The sequence below is a fragment of the Triturus cristatus genome, chromosome 5_2, assembly GCF_964204655.1.
Source record: "Triturus cristatus chromosome 5_2, aTriCri1.1, whole genome shotgun sequence".
NCBI classification, from domain to species: domain Eukaryota; kingdom Metazoa; phylum Chordata; class Amphibia; order Caudata; family Salamandridae; genus Triturus; species Triturus cristatus.
Window position 1 is genome coordinate 1,110,318,528 of NC_140588.1, and position 6,762 is coordinate 1,110,325,289.

Genomic DNA, 6,762 nt, shown 5'->3' on the forward strand with positions numbered 1-6,762 from the left:
TCGGACTGTTACAAACATTGTAAGGAACTTCCTCAACAACCCCCACTTCAATGAGATCATGGACAATACGTATGAGTGCTTCTTCCCCTTCCTGTGAAATTTTGTATTCAGGCAAATGTGGCAGTACAGCGCCCTCCTTGACACTAATATGTACTGGAGGAATAACCATTTGCCCTACATCAGTGTCTGAAGTAGCCCACAAAGTACTAGGGAGTGAAGCTAATGCAATATCCTCTTTAACAAGACAAGCTCTCTCCGTCGGATGGTTGTCATTCAAGATAACACGTACACCTTCTGGAGAACATCGTATCGTAGCCCTGAAATACTTAAGCATATCAAGACCCACAATATTATCTGGTGTGTTCGGGGAAAGCAAAAATGGACATGGAGCAGTAAATTTGTCCACATGGAATGCAAGAGGTTGCGACAATGGGCTAAGGGAAGGGGTTCCATCGAAGCCTATCAATGTAATGGTTAAGCCAGACAGGGGAGCCCTTGGAACCAATTGCTTAGACAAGGTGCTACGAGTAGCTCCTGTATCAACCAGAAACTGATCAGTGGAGCCCAAAACGTTTGCTGTGACATAGTGACCCCTTTGATCTACTAGAACTTCAACTGATTCCTTACCCCATCCTAGGCAATACTATGCATAAGCAGAACCTTGAAGATTAGATGGCACATAGTCAGACATTTGATATTGGTTCCTTCTATCAAAAGTGTTGAACCCATCCTGCTCACGTATATTAGCATCAAACCTAGCACGATCACCTGTACTTCTTCTACTGACTCGAGGGCATACTGCCTGGTGGGAGGCCTTTCACCCTACCCAGCAGAGCGAAGGCAGAGTGGCCCGGCAGCTCGTGCCCCCAGTGGTCCGACCCAAGCGGAAGGTATCGGGTGGTGCCAGGACCTCAGATGCTGCTGCCCGGCAGGTCCGTAGGGCCTGTGCGCCATGGCGTCACCCCTCTCCGCCCAGCACATTTCCACAGCAGCTCAGAACAACGGTTCCGAGGGGTGCCGCCATCGCCAGGCTCCAGCACCCCTGCGTCTCACTCAGGCTGCGCCTCAGCCTGCCTCTCCCTTCCGGGGGAGATGGCTCAGCCCACTGGTGCCCATGCGACCACACTTCTCCACACCCCTCCAATGAGCCCTCCAGCCCAGCCGGGTAGGCTCCTTCCCCTAGCAGGCTCCCGAGAGGGAGGGGAGCGAGAAGGTTGTCAGGTCGGGGAGATGGACACACGGCACCCCGATCCCACCCCATCAGCAGGTGCATCTACCTGGTTGATCATGCCAGTAGCATATGCTTGTCTCAAAGATTAAGCCATGCACTTGTAAGTACACACGGGCGGTACAGTGAAACCGCAAATGGCTCATTAAATCAGTTATGGTTCCTTTAATCGCTCCATCTGTTATTTGGATAGCTGTGGTAATTCTAGAGCTAATACATGCCGACAAGCACTGACCTCCCGGGAAGCGTGTATTTATCAGACCAAGACCAATCTGGGCCCGCTTTGGTGACTCTAGATAACCTTGAGGCGATCGCACGTCCCAGTGAAGGCGACGATACATTCAGATGTCTGTCCTATCAGCTTTCGATGGTACTTTCTGTGCCTACCATGGTGCCCATGGGTAACGGGGAATCAGGGTTTGATTCCAGAGAGGGAGCCTGAGAAACGGCTACCACGTCCAAGGAAGGCAGCAGGCGCGCAAATTTCCCGCTTCTGACTCGGGGAGGTAGTGACAAAAAATAACAATATAGGAGTCTTTCGAGACCCTGTAATTGGAATGAGTATACTTCAAATCATTTAACGAGGATCCATTGGAGGGCAAGTCCGGTGCCAGAAGCCACGGTAATTCCAGCTCCAATAGCGTATATTAAAGTTGCTGCAGATAAAAAGCACGTAGTTGGATCTTGGGATCAAGCTGGCATTCTGCCTTGAGGCGAGCTACCGCCTGTCCCAGCCCCTGCCTCTCAGCGCCCCCTTGATGCTCTTGACTGAGTGTTTACTTAAATTAGAGTGTTCAAAGCAGGCCGGTCACCTGAATACTTCAGCTAGGAATAATGGAATAGGACTCTATTTTGTTGGTTTTCGGAACTGGGGCCATGATTAAGAGGGACGGCTAGGGGCATTTGTATTATGCCGCTAGACGTAAAATTCTTGGACCGGCGCAAGTCGAACCAAAGTGAAAGCATTTGCCGAGAATGTTTTCATTAATCAAGAATGAAAGTCAGAGGTTCGAAGGCAATCAGATACCGTTGCAGTTCCAATCATAAATGATGTCGAATAGCGATCCGGCGGCGTTATTCCCATGACCCGCTGAACAGCTTCTGGGAAACCAAAGTCTTTGGGTTCCGGGGGGAGTACGGTTGCAAAGCTGAAGCTTAAAGGAATTGAGGGAAGGGCACCACCAGGAGTGGAGCCTGAGGCTTAATTTGACTCAACACAGGAAACCTCACCTGGCCCGACAGGGAAAGGATTGCCAGATTGATAGCTCTTTCTCCATTCTGTGGGTGGTGGTGCATGGCTGTTCTTTGTTGGTGGAGTGATTTGTCTGGTAATTCTGATAATGAACGAAACTCCTCCACGCTAACTAGTTACATGACCCCCAGCAGGCGGCGTCCAACTTCTTAGAGGGACAAGTGGCGTTCAGCCACACGAGATCGAGCAATAACAGGTCTTTGATGCCCTTAAATGTCCGGGGCTGCACGCGCGCTACACTGAACGGATCAGCGTGTGTCTACCCTTCGCCGACAGGTGCAGGTAACCCGTTGAACCCCATTCGTGATAGGGATTGGGGAATGAAAATATTTTCCATGAATGAGGAATTCCCAGTAAGTGCGGGTCATAAGCTTGCGTTGATTAAGTCCCTGCCCTTTGTACACAACACCTGTTGCTACTACCAATTGGATGGTTTAGTGAGGTCCTCGTATCGGCCCTGCCAGGGTCAGCAACGGCCCTGGCAGAGCACCGAGAAGACGATCAAACTTGACTATCTAGATGAAGTAAAAGTCGTAACAAGGTTTCCGTAGGTGAACCTGTGGAAGGATCATTAACGGCAGAGCAGCTCGAGTGACCGACGGTGCCAGCCCGAAGCCCTTGGCTACCTCCTGCAAGCACACACCTTAGGCACAGGGCCCAGCCCTGCCCTGGCACGCCCCAGCTGTCAGAGCAGTCCGTGGCCGCATGGGGTGCTTGGGTGAGATCCGGGCCTTTGGCCGGCTTCTTCTCCCTGGGGAGGACCCGACTGACATGCAAGGGACCGGGGACAGGGGGCAGCCCCTGTCCCTCTCTGGGATGGTCACAGCAGTAGGCCCTACCAAGATAGAACCCAAGCTCACCCGGCATGACCCGCCAGTGGGGGGAAACTGAATGGCAGTGCATTATGAGGCTAGTAAACACCCCCCTTCGAAAGTCCTTGCAGCCGTCGGGGCTCTCTGGTGCCCATGTCCCGGCTCCACCGGGAACCGGGCGACCGAGGAGTGGCCCTTCTTGTGAGGCAGGGTGGGCCTGAAATAGGAGGGCCAAGGGCCTGGGAGGGGACCCTGGCTCCTCTCAGTGGGAGGCTTGCGGGATGGAGAGGTACCTGTCTTCTAGCGCCTCTGACCCGGGCAAAGGTGTGGTGAGCTGAAAAAAGCCAGCCTGCCGGCATGGCTCGGGCCCACCGGTGACGGACAGCTGACGTCCATGTGGAGCGACCCTGCCTCGTTGCCAGGTACCAAGCCTGAACTGGTCCCGTGCGGCCGGGCTAAGGGGTTTGAAGGCTCGTGTGGTCCCTCCTTGTTACTCTGGGAGGGACCGGTGGCTGCAGGGCTGCCTACTCCTGTCACTCTGGGAGCCCCCTCCCTCGCCTGTGGGTGGGTCAGGGGGAATCCAGGGCGAAGCGCCTGCTAATGTTATTTTTCTCCCAGCAGTGCAGTCTGACTCCAGAGGGGAAGCCTTGAACGGGGCACCCGGGCCGCCTGCTGCACGGGTGGCGGACATACGGCGTCGCCTTCCTCCCGCCTCTCCTGCTCCTGCAGGTGTGCGAACGTTTTCAAAAAGTTGCCTGCGACTCTTGGCGGTGGATCACTCGGCTAGTGCGTCAATGAAGAATGCAGCTAGTTGTGAGAATTAGTGTGAATTGCAGGACACATTGATCATCGACACCTCAAAAGCATCTTGCGGCCCTTGCTTCCTCCTGGGGCTATGACTGTCTGGGGTTCGCTCGATCGTCAATCACCCTGGGGATTCCCCAGGACGTGACTGGGGCTGTTGCAGGGTTATCTCTACTTCCCTTCGTCCCCCCACAAGGTCAAACCCCCCGATCACCCATGGCAGTGTCCCTCGCCGGTCCTGCCGCGGAGGTATGCCACCGGCGTGCCTAGCCCCGAGAAGGGGCCTGTCCTGGGGTTCCTGGCTGCATCCCACGTGTGGCTGTCTGTGGTATCCCACCGGCTGCCCTTGCGCACGCGTCTCGGGCACCCACCTCCATTGCCAGCTTCCCAGCGAGGGCGAAACCCCTCCAGATCCAATCCAGGGAAAGAGGGTGTACGCTGCTGGGAAGCCAGACCCCTGCTCTGGCAGGGAGTTGGCCTTCCCAGGGTCCTCCTTAACGCTTTGGCGTTTTCTTCCGACTACGACCTCAGATCAGACATGGCGACCTGTTGAATTTAAGCATATTACTAAGCTGAGGAAAAGAAACTAACCAGGATTCCCCCAGTAATGGTGAGTGAAGAGGGAAGAGCCCAGTGCCGAAATATGGTGTACAGAAGACCGACTCCCAGCTTTGCTCAGGGAGCCCAAGTCCTCGAGGCTAACCCCTCGGATAGTGTTAGACCGGTAGCGGCCGACGGTGCGCTGGGATCGGATCTTCTCGGAGTCGGGTTGCTTGGGAATGAAGCCCAAAGCAGGTGGTAAACTCCATCTAAGGCTAAATACGGTTGCGAGACTGATAGCTAACAAGTACCATAAGGAAAAGTTGAAAAGAACTTTGAAGAGAGAGTTCAAGAGGGTGTGAAACCCTCGAGAGGTGAATGGGTGGGGTTCGAGCAGTCTGCCAGGAGGATTCAATATGGCGGGAAGGTCGGTGGCCTGGGAGTTCTGGATCCCATGCGTGGGACAAGCACACGGGTCCTACCCGGCCACAGCAGGGCGCATTTCCTCTGCAGCGGTGCACCACGACTGGCTCCGGGTCGGCTGGGAAGGCTTTGGGGTGGCAGGTGGCCCTCCACTCCAGCAGAGGGTGTTACGGCCCCACTGGTAGCAGCTTTGTCGTGTCCACAGGGCTGAGGTGGGATCCCGCCACGCTTCCATTGGCGGGCACACCGCTGGCCCATCTCCCCCTCTGTCAGGGAGGTGGAGCATGAGCGTGCGTGATAGGACCCGAAAGATGGTAACCTATGCCTGGGCAGGGCGAAGCTAGAGGAAACTCTGGTGGTGGAGATCTGTAGTGGTCCTGATGTGCAAATCGGTCATCCGACCTGGGTATAGGGGTGAAAGACTAATTGAACCATAAAGTAGCTGGTTCCCTCTAAAGTTTCCCTCAGGATCGCTGACGCTCGGAGCCCCCAGTTTTATCTGGTAAAGCGACTGATTAGAGGTCTTGGGTCCGAAACGATCTCAGCCTATTCTCAAACTTTAAATGGGTAAGAAGCTCAGCTCACTGGCGTGGAGCTGGGCATGGAATGCGAGTGCCTAGTGGGCCACTTTTGGTAAGCAGAACTGGCACTGCAGGATGAACCAAACGCCGGGTTAAGGCACCCGATGCTCATCAGACCCCAGAAAACATGTTGGTTGATATAGACAGCAGGACGGTGGCCATGGAAGTCGGAATCCGCTATGGAGCGTGTAACAACTCACCTGCCGAATCAACTAGCCCTGAAAATGGATGGCACTGGACCGTCAGGCCCATAGCTGGCCATCACTAGTGCAAGGGCCCGGTTGGAACCGCCGCAGGTGCAGATCTTGGTGGTAGTAGCTAATATTCAAACAAGAACTTTGAAGGCCGAAGTGCAGAAGGGTTCCATGTGAACAGCAGTTGAACATGGGTCAGTCGGTCCTAAGAGATGGGCGAGCGCCGTTCGGAAGGAATAGGAGATGGCCTCCGTTGCCCTCTGCCGATCGAAAGAGAGTGGGGATCAGATCCAGTGCGGTAACGCAAATGATCCCGGTGAAGCCGGCGGGAGACCCAGGGAGATTTTTCTTTTCTTTGTTAAGGGCAGGGCACCCTGGAATGGATTCGCCCTGAGAGAGGGGCCCAAGCTTTCGAAAGCGGTGTGGTTCCAGCGGCGTCTGGTGAGCTCTCGCTGGTCCTTGAAAATCTGAGGGAGATGGTGTGACCCATATCCGCAGCAGGTCTCCAAGGTGAACAGCATCTGGCATGTTGGAACAATGTAGGTAAAGGAAGTCGGCAAGTCAGATCCGTAACTCCGGGATAAGGATTGACTCTAAGGGCTGGGTTGGTTGGGCTAGGGTGTGAAGTGGGGCTGGGCGCGTGCTGTGGCTGGACAAGGGGCCTCCCTCTGGGGCGGCAGCAACTCTGGATGCGAGCCAGGCCGTTCCTGTGGATTGCCCCAGCTGCAGTGGTCGCCTCTCTCCATGCCCCCTCCCCAGGGGCACAGGGCCGGCATTCTGCCTCGGCCAGCCCCTAGCAGCTGACTTAGAACTGTTACGGACCAGGGGAATCTGACTGTTTAATTAAAACAAAGCATCGCAAAGGCCCTAGGCGGGTGTTGACGCGATGTGATTTCTGCCCACTGCTCTGAAAGTCAAAGTTAAGAAA

General features: G+C 54.9%; 3 pseudogenes; all 3 read left to right on the forward strand.

Moving 5' to 3' along the window:
• Nucleotides 1–1,274: 1,274 nt before the first annotated feature.
• On the forward strand, nucleotides 1,275–3,054 carry LOC146829802 (18S ribosomal RNA; annotated as a pseudogene).
• A 997-nt stretch (nucleotides 3,055–4,051) lies between these two features.
• LOC146829803 (5.8S ribosomal RNA) lies at nucleotides 4,052–4,205 on the forward strand (annotated as a pseudogene).
• Nucleotides 4,206–4,641: 436 nt separating this feature from the next.
• Nucleotides 4,642–6,361, forward strand: LOC146829804 (28S ribosomal RNA; annotated as a pseudogene).
• Nucleotides 6,362–6,762: the final 401 nt, after the last annotated feature.